This window comes from Halichoerus grypus, chromosome 6, assembly GCF_964656455.1.
Source record: "Halichoerus grypus chromosome 6, mHalGry1.hap1.1, whole genome shotgun sequence".
In the NCBI taxonomy this organism is placed as follows: domain Eukaryota; kingdom Metazoa; phylum Chordata; class Mammalia; order Carnivora; family Phocidae; genus Halichoerus; species Halichoerus grypus.
Genome location: NC_135717.1, coordinates 15,672,619 through 15,686,035, shown reverse-complemented (window position 1 = coordinate 15,686,035; position 13,417 = coordinate 15,672,619). Strand labels below are relative to the sequence as shown.

The window sequence follows — 13,417 nt, the reverse complement described above, 5'->3', positions numbered from 1 at the left end:
ACAATTTGTCTCTGAGGCCCACATAGCCATGTGTAAAATGAAGTTTAAAATATTCAGTTGGACTAAAAGGTAGAGAAATTGAGCATTACCTAGGGGTGATAAAACTTAAGAACTTTTAAAACCTTACAAGTAAATCACACTGAACAGCCTCCTCATTCTCTCATCTCTCAAATGCCAGTATACCCAAGTGTCCACCAATTCACTGAAGGCAGACACCTGAGAGTTACCCTAGATTTCTCTCACCCTCCACCTCACATACAATCAGTTATGAAGTCCTATGTATTCTGCCTCCCTGAAATCACTGTAGAATCAAATCCTTGACCACGTGCCCAGTGGGACTCCTGAAACAGAACCACAGATGCACTCCTATGGTACACAATCATTTGTTCAACAGGTGTAAGTACGTTAATATTATGACAACTTTATTTGAGATATAGTGTCCTCCCTTGGATCCTTGAGTAACAAAAAAGACAAAAGCCAGGCTGGTTCACAGCTGTGGCAGACATTACTAGTCCATTCCCTAAGATCTGTTTTCCTTTCCTTCCAAAATAATAGAATCCCTGATTTTTAGCTGTGCACTTAGCCTCTCTGAATAAATTTCTCAGCCACCCTGTGGCTACATGTGTCCACATGACTGAGTTTTGGCAAATGAGATATAAGTAGAAGTGTGACTAATTTCCTAGAAGAGTCCTTAAAGGAAAGTATGCTCTTTTTCCCTCTCCCTCTTCCTACTGACTAGAATATAGATGTGCTAGCTGCATCTTGGCTTATGCTGTAGAAACCATATACTGAGGATGGAAAATCAACAATATAGAAGGAGCCAGAGTTCCTGATGATCATAAGGTTGCCATTCCAGCTTTGCACTGTGTAAATTTACAGGAGAGAAATAAAGTTCTGTCTCCTTTAAGTCACTGCTATTTGGAGAATCATGCATTCGTAGACAACTTCATTCTACCAAATACAACAGCATCTTTTGAAAGTTTTGTTGTCATCGTGATGCCTGTGGTCATTAAGTGAGTAGACAATTTGATGATGTAAGCCAGATGTCAGCAACCCTTTCTCTAAAGGGGCAGATAATAAATATTTTAGGCTTTGTGGGACGTACAGTTCTCTGTTGCAATCACTCAACTCTCCCACTGTAGCGCCAAAGCAGCCATGGAAAATACATTCATGAATGGGCAGGGCTGTATTCCTGTAAAACTTTATTTTAAAAAACATCCAGTAGAGATCTTAAATATAGAGAACAAATTGGTGTTTGCCAGAGGGGAGGTGTGTGGGGGGATCGATGAAGTAGGTGATGGGGATTAAGAGTACTGAGTAATGTATAGAATTGTTTAGTCTATATTGTAAACCTGAAACTAATATAACACTGTACACCAATTATACTGGAATTAATTTTTTTAAAAAGCATTCAGTAGGCCAGATATAGCTTATAGGCTATAGTTTGCTGATCCCTAAACTAACCTTAATGGTATATTTGAATATACCGCTTATTCTATCAAAATCTCCTACCTTCACAGTATTTCATAATTTCACATACACCCCTTTATTAGTTTCCTAGGACTGACATAACAAACTACCACAAACTAAGTAACTTAAAGCAACAGAAATGTATTCTCTGAGTTCTGGAGGCTAAAGTTCAATATCAAGATTTCAGCAGGGCCATGTTCTCTCTGAAGACTATAGGGAAAAATCTTTCCTCTTCCTAGATTCTACTGGCTCCCAGTAATCCTTGGCTTATAGCTGCATCACTTCAGTCTCTGCCTCTATCTTTGCATGGCCCTTTTCCCTGTGTATCTCTGTGTCCTCTCTTCTTATAAGGACATTGGCTTTAGGGCCTGCCCTAAATCCAGTATGATATTATTTCACGATCCTTAACTAATTACATCTGCAAAGACCCTATTTCAAAATAAAGTCTCATTCTCAGGTTCCAGGCAGACATGAATTTTGGTCAGACATTATTCCACACATTACAATCCCTTCATCACAATAACAACTCACATCCCATGACAAATGGGGCAGGAGTATTATCAGAAGGAATGCAAGGAGTGAACCTACAAACAGGCCCTTTGTCTGGAAATGTTTGCCCTTAAAGCAGTTTTATCTTCTTATGATTTCTTGTAACATACGGCACCAGCTAACATGCACCAAAATGTTTCCAAATAGATTTGAACATTCCAATATCCTTAGAAAGAAAGTTATTTTGGGGCGCCTGGGTGGCTCAGTCGTTAAGCGTCTGCCTTCGGCTCAGGTCATGATCCCAGCGTCCTGGGATCGAGCCCCACATCGGGCTCTCTGCTCCGCGGGAAGCCTGCTTCTCCTTCTCCCACTCCCCCTGCTTGTGTTCCCTCTCTCGCTGTGTCTCTCTCTGTCAAATAAATAAATAAAATCTTTAAAAAAAAAAAAAAAAAGAAAGAAAGTTATTTTACTGGGTCCATTTGTGTCACTCTTATATTCAGAATCAGATAGTTAGATGAATACATTTGTTATATAAGTCTAATATTTCACCTAGGAGAAACATGAAGCCAAAATATTTCAATACAAAGGATAATGAAAGTTTTCACTAAAAGAAGGAAATGAACAGTGGCTAAGAAAGGCAAAAGACAGATGTAACACAGATCTAATAAAATCTCAGCTTGTTTTTTTTTTTTTTTTTGCAAAAATTGACTAATCCTAAAATTCATATAGAAATGCAAAGAACAAGAATAGACAAAATATTCTTGAAAAATAACAAAGGTAGAGGACTCACACTTATTGAAATTAAAATCAAAAATTACTACAAAGCTATTGTAATCTAAACACAATGGTACTGGCATAGGTTAGACATATAGATCAATAGAACACAATTGAGGGTCCATAAATAACCCCTTACATTTTTGATGGTCAATCAATTTTTAATAAGGGTGTCAAGACAATTCAATAAGGAAAGAAGAGTCTTTTAAACAAATGATACTGGAACAACTGGAATCCACATGCAAAATAATAAAGTTGGGCCCCTTCTTTATACCATACAAAAAATTAATTCAAAAAGGATCACAGACCTACTAAATGTAAGATCTGTAACTATAAAGCTTTTTTTTAAAAAATGGTAAATAAACAGACCAAAAAAACCACTTAGTATTAAATCTTCATAACCTTGAATTAGGCAAAGTCTTCCTAGATGCAACACCACAGCCACAGTGACAAAATAAAAAATAGACAAATCAGACTTTATCAAAATGTAAAAAAATTTTGTGCAGCCAAGGAAATCATCAAGAAGGTAGAAAGACAAGCCACGGACTGGAAAAAAATATCTGCAAATCATATCTGATAAAGGACTTGTATATAGAATATGTAAAGATCTAATAGGCCATTGTGGAAAACTTGCAATAAAAAGACAACCTAATTGGGACGCCTGGGTGGTTCAGTCAGTTAAGCATCTGCCTTCGGCTCAGGTCATGATCCCAGAGTCCTGGGATCGAGCCCTGCATCAGGCTCCCTGCTCAGGGGGAAGTCTGCTTCTCCCTCTCCTTCTGCCCCTTCCCCCCCACCACCACTCATGCTCTCTGTCACTATCTCTCTCTCTCAAATAAATAAAATGTTTTTAAAAAGACAACCTAATTGAAAATGGGCAAAAAAATCTGAATGGACACTTCTCCAAAGAAGACAGAAAAATGTCCAATAAACACATGAAAAGATACTCAACATCATTAACCATTGAGGAAATGCAAATCAAAAGCACAATGAGATACCACTTCAAAACCTCTTGTATGGCTACAATCAAAATAATAACAAGTGTTGGGGAGGATAGTGGGAGGAAGTGAAACCTTCAGGCACTGTTGTTGGAAATGTAAAATGGTGCAGCTACTTTGGAAGAGTCTGGCAATTCTTCAAAAGATAAACATGGAGTTACTATATGACCCAGCAATTCTCTTAGGCATATCCCCAAGAATATGCATCTATACAAAACTTATATTCATAGCATTATTCATAATAGGCCAAAAGCAGAAACAACCCAAATATCCATCAACTGATGAATGGATAAACAAAATGTGCTATATTCATAAAGTGGAATATTGTTCAACTATAAAAAGGAAGTAAGTACAATATGGATCTTGAGAACATTATGCTAATAAAAAGAAACACATAGACCAGTGGAGCAGACTAGAGATCTCAGAAGTATATGACACATAAGGCAACAAAATTTCAACAAAGTTGAAAGGAGTCGCCAGGAATATACAACAGTATACAACAGTACTGAAAGCCTTCAGGGATCAAAAACATGCCACATAGTGCAATCTCGAGCCTCATACACTGAGCCCGGCCACCTAGCAAGGGCAGTGAAATACCACCAGGGCAAAGACACCTGAGAATCAGTGAAACAGGCCCCTCCCCAAAAGATCAGGAGGAACAACCAGATAATACCATGTTTACTGATCATAGAGAACTGTAAAACATCAGTTCTTGGGGAAAACAGTATATAGCACTTGTGAGGTTTTATTATTATTATTATTCTTTAGTCTTTCAGGTTTTTTTCAGCTATTTTCTTCTTTTATCAATTCATTTTTTAAATTCTTTTTTAATTTTTATTTTTATACACATGTTATTTTTTTATTTTTGGTTTCCTTTCATTGTATTTTATTTTATTTTATTTTATTTTTGTATCTATATAAGTTTTCCTTTCTTTCCTATTTGGGATCTAGTTTCTCTTAACAGACCAAAACAAACAAAGGATCTAGTTTATCATTTTGTTCTGTTTTACTCTTTCTTTGATTTTTTTTTTTCTTATTTTGTTTCTGTTTTCTTCTGGTTTGTTTTATTTGTATTTTTCTAGTGTTATGGCTGCTATTTTTGTCTTTTCTCTCTTTCATCTATTCTTTTCTGGACATAATGATGAGACAGAGAAACTTACCCCAAAAGAAAGAATAAGAGGCAGTACTCACTGCTAGGGATTTAATCAATATGGATATACGAAAGATGTCTGAACTAGAATTCAAAACAATGATAATAAAGATAGTATCTGGGCTTGAAAAAAGCATAGAAGGCAGTAGAGAATCCCTTACTGGAAAAATAAAAGAAGTAAAATCTAATCAGGCCAAAATTAAAAATGCTATTACTGAGATGCAGTTAAAAATGGAGGCTCTAATAGTGAGGATAAACAAGGCAGAAGAGAGGGTCAGTGATCTAGAAGACAAAATGCTGGAAAATAAGGAAGCTAAGAAAAGTTAGAAAAACAACTACTGAATCATGAAGGGAAACTTCAAGAAATCAGTGATACCATAAAGAGAAATAATACTCAAATAATAGGGGTCCCAGAAGAGGAGGAGAGAAGTGGGGGGGCAGAAGGTTTATTTGAACAAATTACAGCTGAGAACTTCCTTAATCTGACTAAGTAAACAGGTATTCAAGTGCAGGAAACACAGAGAACCCCCCTCAAAATCAACAAAACTAATTCAACACCTCAACAAAAAATAGTGAAGCTTGCAAATTTCAGAGATAAAGAGAAAATCCTGAAAGCAGCTCTGGACAAGAGATCCTTAATCTACAAAGGTAAACACATAAGGCTGGCAGCAGATTTGTCCACAGAGGCCTGGCATGGTATATTCAATGTGTTAAATGGGAATAATGTGCAGCCAAGGAGACCTTATCCAGCAGGGCTGTGATTCAGAATAGAAGGAGATATAAAGAGTTTCCAGAACAAACAAAAACTAAAGGAATTTGTGAACACTAAACCAGCCCTGCAAGAAATATTAAAGGGGACCCTTTGAGCAAAGAGAGAGCCCAAAAGTAACAACGACCAGAAAGGAACAGAGACAATCTACAGAAACAGTGACTTTACAGGTAATACAATGGCACTAAATTAATATCTTTCAATGATTACTCCGAATGTAAATGGACTAAATGCTCCAATCAAAGACATAGGTATCAGATTGTCTTAAAAAAAAAAAAAAAAAAAAAAGATCCATCAATATGCTGTCTACAAGAGACTCATTTTAGACACAAAGACACCTTCAGATTGAAAGTAAGGGGGTGAGGAACCATTTATCATGCTAAAGGACATCAAAAGAACCCTGGAGTAGCAATCCTTATAGCAGAAAAAATAGATTTTAAACCGAAGACTGTAATAAGAGATGAAGAAGGACACTATATCATAATAAAGGTGTCTATCCAACAAGAAGATCTAACAATTGTAAATATTTATGCCCCTAATTTGTGAGCAGCCAATTATATAAACCAACTAATAATAAAATTAAAGAAACACATTGATAACAATGTGGGGACTTTACACCCCACTCACAGCAATGGACAGATTATCTAAGCAGGAGATCAACAAGGAAGCAAGGGCTTTGAATGACACACTGGACCAGATGGAGTTCACAGATATATTCAGAGCACTTCATCCTAAAGTAACAGAATACACATTGTTTTGAGTGCACATGGAACATTCTCCAGAATACATCACATCCTGAGTCACAAATCAGTTGTCAACCAGTACAAAAAGATTGGGATTATTCCCTGCATATTTTCAGACCACAGTGCTTTAAAACTTGAACTCAATCACAAGAGAAAATTTGGAAGGAACACAAATACATGGAGGTTAAAGAGCATCCTCCTAAAGAATGAATGGGTCAACTGGGAAATTAAAGAGGAATTTAAAATACATGGAAACAAATGAAAATGAAAACATGACAGTTCAGAACCTTTGGGATGCAGCAAAGGTGGTCCTAAGAGAGAAGCAAAAAGCAATACAGGTCTGTCTCAAGATACAAAAAAAAAGTTTCAAATACACAATTTAATCTTATGCCTAAACGAGCGGGAAATAGAACAGCAAATAAAGCCTGGATCCAGCAGGAGAAAAGAAATGATAAAGATTGGAGCAAAAATCAATGAAATAGAAATCAAAAGAACCATAGAATAGATCAACAAAACCAGGAGCTGGTTCTTTGAAAGAATTAATAAGATCGATTAACCACTGACCAGACTTGTCAAAAAGAAAAGAGAAAGGACCCAAATAAATAAAATCATAAATGAAAGAGATCACACCACAGAAATACAAACAATAACAAGAGCATACAATGAGCAACTATATGCCAACAAATTAGGCAATCTGGAAGAAACAGATGCATTCCTAGAAACATATAAACTACCAAAACTGAAACAGGAAGAAATAGAAATCCTGAACAGACCCATAACCAGCAAAGATATTGAAGAAGTAATCAAAAATCTCCCAACAAACAAGACCCCAGGGCCAGATGGCCTCCCAAGAGAATTCTGCAAAGAATTTAAAGAAGAATTAATACCTATTCTTCTGAAACTGTTCCCAAAAATAGAAATGGAAGGAAAACTTACAAACTCATTCTATGAAGCCAAAACCAGACAATGACCCCAGCAAAAAGGAGAATTACAGACCAATATCCCTGTTGAACATGGATACAAAAATTCTCACCAAGATACTAGCTAATAGGACCCAACAGTACATTAAAAGGATTATTTACCACGACCAAGTGGGATTCATCCTTGTGCTTCAGGAGTGGTTCAACATCCATAAATCAACTAACATCATACACCACATTAATAAAAGAAAGGACAAGAACCATATGATCATCTCATTAGAAGCAGAAAAAGCATTTGACAAAATACAACATCCGGTCCTGATTAAAACTCTCTGTAGTGTAGGGATAGAGGGAACATACTTCAATAACATAAAAGCCATATTAAAAAAAAAAAAAAACCCACAGCGAATATTCATCTTCAATGGGGAAAAACTGAGAGCTTTTCCCTAAGGTCAGGAACACGACAGGGATGTCCACTCTCACCACTATTGTTCAACATAGTACTAGAAGTCCTAGCCTCAGCGATGAGACAACAAAAAGAAATAAAATTCGTCAAATTGGCAAACAAGAAGTCAAATTTTCACTCTTCACAGAACACATGATACTCTGTTGAAAATCCAAAAGATTCCACCCAAAAATTGCTAGAACTCATACAAGAATTCAGCAGTCTCAGGGTATAAAATGCACAGAAGTCAGTTGCATTTCTATACACTAACAATGAGGCAGAAGAAAAAGAAATCAAAGAATCGATCCCATTTTCAATTGCACCCAAAACCATAAGATACCTAGGAATACACCTAACCAAAGACATAAAGGATCTGTACATTGAAAACTATAGAACACCTATGAAAGAAATTGAAGAATACCCAAAGAAATGGAAAAACATTCCATGCACATGGATTAGAAGAACAAATACTGTTAAAATGTCTGTACTATACAAAGCAATCTACACATTCAAAGCAATCCCTATCAAAATGCCACCAGCATTTTTCACAGAGCTGGAACAAACAATCCTAAAATTTGTATGGAACCAGAAAAGAGCCTGAATAGCCAAAGGAATGCTGAAAAAGAAAAAGAAAGCTGGAGGCAACACAATTCCAGAATTCAAGCTCTATGACAAAGCTTTAATCATCAAGACAATGTGGTACTGGCACAAAAATAGACACTTAGATCAATGGAACAGAATAGAGAGCCCAGAAATGGACCCTCAACTCTATGGTCAACTAATCCTCAACAAAGTAGGAAAGAATATCCAATGGAAAAAAGACAGTCTCTTCAACAAATGGTATTGGGAAAATTGGACAGCCATGTGTAGAAGAATGAAACTGGACCACTTTCTTATGCCATACACAAAGATAAACTCAAAATGGATAAAAGGCCTAAATGTGAGACAGGAATACATCAAAATCCTAGAGGAGAACACAGGCAACAACCTCCTTGACCTCTGCCACAGCAACTTCTTGCTAGACACACCTCCAAAAACAAGGGCAACAAAAGCAAAAATGAACTACTGGGACTTCATCAAGATAAAAAGCTTCTGCACAGTAAAGGAAACAATCAACAAAACTAAAAGGCAACCGACAGAATGGGAGAAGATATTTGCAAGTGACATATCTGATAAAGAGTATCTAAAATCTATAAAGAACTTATCAAACCCAACACCCCCCCAAAAAAATCCAGTTAAGAAATGGGCAGAAGACATAAATAGACAATTTTCCAAAGAAGACATCCAGATGGCTAACAGACACATGAAAAGATGCTCAACATCACTCATCATCAGGGAAATGCAAATAAAAATTGCAATGAGATACCACCTCACACCAGTCAGTATGGCTAAAATTAATAAGTCAGGAAACAACAAGTGTTGGTGAGGATGTGGAGGAAGGGGAACCCTCATGCACTATTAGTGGGAATGCAAACTGGTGCAGCCAATCTGTAGAACAGTATGGAGGTTCCTTGAAAATTTAAAAATAGAATTATCCTAGACCCAGCAATTGCACTACTAGGTATTTATCCAAAGGATACAAAAATGCTGATTCTAAGGGGCACATGCACCCCGATCTTTATAGCAGCACTATCAACAATAGCCAAATTATGGAAAGAGCCCAAATGTCCATCAACTAATGAATGGACAAAGATGGTATGGTATATATGTACAATGGAATATCAGCAATCAAGAAGAATGAAATCTTGCCATTTGCAACAATGTGGATGGAACTAGAGTGTATTATGCTAAGTGAAATAAGTCAGTCAGAGAAGGACAAATATATGATTTCACTCATATGTGGAATTTAAGAAACAAAACAGATGAACATAGGGGAAGGGAAGGAAAAATAAAATGAGATAAAAACAGAGAGAGAGGAGCGCCTGGGTGGCTCCGTCAGGTAAGCGTCTACCTTCAGCTCAGTTCATGATCCCAGGGTCCTGGGATCAAGCCCCGCATCAGGCTCCCTGCTCAGAGGGAAGCCTGCTTCTCCCTCTCCCGCTCCCCCTGCTTGTGTGCTCGCTCGCTCTCTCTCTCTGTCAAATAAATAAATAAAATCTTAAAAAAAAAAAAAAAAAACAGAGGGAAGCAATCTATAAGAGACTCTTAAATATAGAGAACAAATTGAGGGTTGCTGGAGGGGAGGTGTGGGGAGGATGGTCTAAATGGGTGATGGGGATTAAGGAGGGCACTTGTTGGATTGAGCACTGGGTGTTATATGTAATGATCAATCACCATATTCTACTCCTGAAACCAATACTACACTATTACTTTAACTAACTTGAATTTAAATTTTAAAAAAGTATCGTAGTGCCTAGCACATAGTAAGTATTCTATAAAGATTATCTGTTACTATATACTCATTTAATGAGGATTTCTTAAAAGTCCACTGGGAAATAGTCAAATGATGTATGAGATACAAGGTAATAAACATTTGTTGAGCACACAATCTGTGTCAGATATTATGCTGGGCACTTTACAGATTTAGGTAAGTGAAATAATCCATATTTTTCAGATGACAAGCCTGAAGGAAGAGAAATTAAGGAATTTATCCCATGTTATATGGCTCAGTAATTATTATTTAATAAGATGATAATTATAGCAATTAAAATATAAGACAGAATCTGTTTCTCTACCATGATAGCTAGATTTCATTTTCCTGGGCATGACTCTTCTTGCTTACGTTGAATATATATAAATTAATTGTAGTTAGATGTAAAGCAGAAATACAAACTTCTTGAGATGAGAATGAAGGTAGAGCTGAAGCTACAGAAATATTACTAAAATGGGAAGATTAACAGGAGAGCAGTGTTTTGGATAGAAATAAATCAAGAGCCTGCAGGAACAGTTATCACTAATTTTGTTTCTATTTTTTTTTTTTTATTATGTTAGTCACCATACAGTACTTCATTAGTTTTTGATGTAGTGTTCCATGATTCATTGTTTGTGTATAACACCCAGTGCTCCATGCAACACGTGCCCTCCTTAATACCCATCACCGGGCTAACCCACCCCCCCACCCAACTCCCCTCTAAAACCCTCGGTTTGTTTCCCAGAGTCCATAGTCTCTCACGATTCATCTCCCCCTCAGGTCCCCCCCTTCATTTTTCCCTTCCTTCTCCTAATGTCCTCCATGCTCTTCCTTATGTTCCACAAATAAGTGAAACCATATGATAATTGTCTTTCTCTGCTTGACTTACTTCACTTACCATAATCCCCTCCAGTTCCATCCATGTCGATGCAAATGATGGGTATTCATCCTTTCTGATGGCTGAGTAATGTTCCCTTGTATATATGGACCACATCTTCTTTATCCATTCATCTGTTGAAGGGCATCTCGGTTCTTTCACAGTTTGGCTATTGCGGACATTGCTGCTATGAACATTGGGGTGCATATGGCCCTTCTTTTCACTACATCTCTGTCTTTGGGGTAAATACCCAGTAGTGCAACTGCTGGGTCATAGGGTAGCTCCATTTTTAATTTTTTGAGGAACCTCCACACTGTTTTCCAAAGTGGCTGTACCAACTTGCATTCCCACCAACAGTGTAAGAGGGTTCCCCTTTCTCCACATCCTCTCCAACATTTGTTGTTTCTTGCCTTGTTAATTTTTGCCATTCTAACTGGTGTAAGGTGGTATCACAATGTGATTTTGATTTGAATTCCCCTGATGGCTAATGATGTTGAACTTTTTTTCATGTGTCTGTTAGCCATTCGTATGTCTTCTTTGGAGAAGTGTCTGTTCATGTCTTCTGCCCATTTTTTTACTTGATTATTTGTTTTTTGGGTGTTGAGTTTGAGAAGTTCTTTATAGATCTTGGATACCAGCCCTTTATCTGTAGTGTCATTTGCAAATATCTTCTCCCATTCTGTGGGTTGCTTCTTAGTTTTGTTGACGGTTTCCTTTGCTCTGCAGAAGCTTTTTATCTTGATGAAGTCCCAAAAGTTCATTTTTGCTTTTGTTTCCGTTGCCTTTGGAGATGTGTCTTGAAGAAAGTTGCTGTGGCCGATGTCAAAGAGGTTACTGCCTATGTTCTCCTCTAGGATTTTGATGGATTCCTGTCTTACATTGAGGTCTTTCATCCATTTAGAGTTTATCTTTGTGTATGGTGTAAGAGAATGGTTGAGTTTCATTCTTCTGCATGTGGCTGTCCAATTTTCCCAGCACCATTTATTGAAGGGACTGTCTTTTTGCCATTGGATATTCTTTCCTGCTTTCTTTTTTTTTTTTTTAAGATTTTATTTATTTATTTGAGACAGAGAGAATGAGAGAGAGAGAGCACATGAGAGGGGGGAGGGTCAGAGGGAGAAGCAGGCTCCCTGCCGAGCAGGAAGCCCGATGCGGGACTCGATCCAGGGTCTCCAGGATCATGACCTGAGCCGAAGGCAGTCGCTTAACCAACTGAGCCACCCAGGCGCCCGTCTTTCCTGCTTTCTTGAAGATTAGTTGACCATAGAGTTGAGGGTCCATTTTTGGGGTCTCTATTCTGTTCATTGATCTATGTGTCTGTTTTTGTGCCAGTACCATGCTGTCTTGGTGTATCACTAATTAAAAGTCTGTTGTAGTAATCTGGGTATAAGGCAGTAATTTCTTAATTTGGGAGGAATAGGATCACAGACCTCTTTGCGAATCTGATAAAAGCCATAGCCTATCTCCCCACAAAGACCTATAGATACACACCAAATTTTACATATACAATTATGTAGAGTTCAGAAGCTCCCTAAAACCTTCCTACACTGACTTCAGATTAAAAATCCCTAGAATCAGAGATGATCCAGACTCCAGAATTTGATCCGTCTTTTTGAGTAAGGGACAGGTAGCCCTAGGTAGGGAGAGATATAATAGGGGGCCATGTGATCAGGCTCACAGAAATCCCAAAAATGTGGAGGTGTGGGGAAACCAGAGATAAGGGGACAAACTGGATCACCCTACCCTAGGTGTGTGGGGTGGCTGTCCTTTTTATGATAATCACCTGTGACCAAAAAAGAATAACCAGACCCTAGGGAGAGGTGGGCCATTGAAGGTGTTATCACTAGTTCTTGCTCAATGGTGATATCAGTAGAGATGTTAAAAGGATTTAAGTTCCCTGGTTAGCTTTCTATAAAAGACCAACCCTAAAGGCCCTCATTGACAACCCTGTTGGGAACCCTCTCACTCTTGATAGCTTTTTCTATATCTTCACTTAATAAACTTCTATCCCTTTACTCACTCTGTTGTCCATGAGATTCATTCTTCAACTCTGTGAGACAAGAACCTAACTCTCCCACATCATTTTCAAAACCTAGTCCTCTGGGACTCAAGGACCATGACTTTTTTTTAGTTTCCTTGTCAACCTTTTCTCCATCCAATACTCTTGGTATCCTCTCTCTGTTCACCTTGAATAACCAAAAGGCAACATCATTTACAACCACTTTTGTCCTCTGCTCATGGGTTCTTCCCTCTTACATTCTTTCCTTGGGCTTCAGGGTCATGACTGGGCCTTGTCAGGGTGGGAGTGGGAGAACTACATATTTCTTATAAAATTTATTGTTAGTTTTATTCCCCCCCCCAGAGAACTGTTTGTCTTTCAAAATCTAGGGGACTAGGCCTGAATCCAAAGAAAAAACACAAAACTTCAAAAC

At 37.7% G+C, this 13,417-nt stretch overlaps 1 long non-coding RNA gene across 3 annotated transcripts in view; it reads right to left on the bottom strand.

The window, feature by feature from the left end:
- The window catches only part of LOC144382228 (uncharacterized), a 35,253-nt gene that overhangs the window by 11,657 nt on the left and 10,179 nt on the right, over positions 1-13,417 (bottom strand). The window lies entirely within an intron of this gene.